Source organism: Microtus ochrogaster, unplaced genomic scaffold (assembly GCF_000317375.1).
Source record: "Microtus ochrogaster isolate Prairie Vole_2 unplaced genomic scaffold, MicOch1.0 UNK14, whole genome shotgun sequence".
Taxonomy (NCBI): domain Eukaryota; kingdom Metazoa; phylum Chordata; class Mammalia; order Rodentia; family Cricetidae; genus Microtus; species Microtus ochrogaster.
The window spans coordinates 2,776,709-2,777,437 of NW_004949112.1; positions in this window are offsets into that span (position 1 = coordinate 2,776,709).

Sequence of the window (729 nt, forward strand, 5' to 3'; positions counted from 1 at the left end):
AGGACTGGAGTTCTGATCTCTGCCCCACTTCAGGTGACTCCAGAATGCCTGTAGCCGCAGCTCCAACTCACTGAGGGTCCCTTGATGTCGCTACTCGGTTTGTTTGTTTATTTGTTTGGTTGGTTTGGTTTTCAAGACAGGGTTTCTCTGTAGCCCCGGCTGTCCTGAACTCACTCTGTAAACCAGGCTGGTCTCGAACTCACAGAGGTCTACCTGCCTCTACCTCCCAAGTGCTAGGATTAAAGGCATGTGCCACTACCACTACCCAGCTACTTTCCATTATTATTATTATTAATTTTTATTATTTATTTATGTGTGCATACATATGGCGCCCATGTGGCTGAGGACAACTTTACTTACAGTGGCCAACACCCCCATCCCCCATTTCCCCATCCCCTCCACTCCCTCCGCCCCTGCTGGGTTGGGTCTCAGAGAGGGAACTTAGGCTGCCAGCGGCTGAGCAACCTTCCCAGCTCATTCTAAGGAGAATCTGATGTTGGAACAATGTTGCAACAATCAAGCTGCTTTTTAAAATATTTTCTTCCTGGGGCTGGAGAGATGGCTCAGCAGTTAAGAGCACTGACTGCTCTTCCAGAGGCTCTGAGTTCAATTCCCAGCAACCACGAGGTGGCTCACAAGCACCTATGAGATCTGGTGCCCTCTTCTGGCCTACAGGCAGGATACTGTATAAATAAATAAATAAATAAATAAATAAATAAATAAATAAAC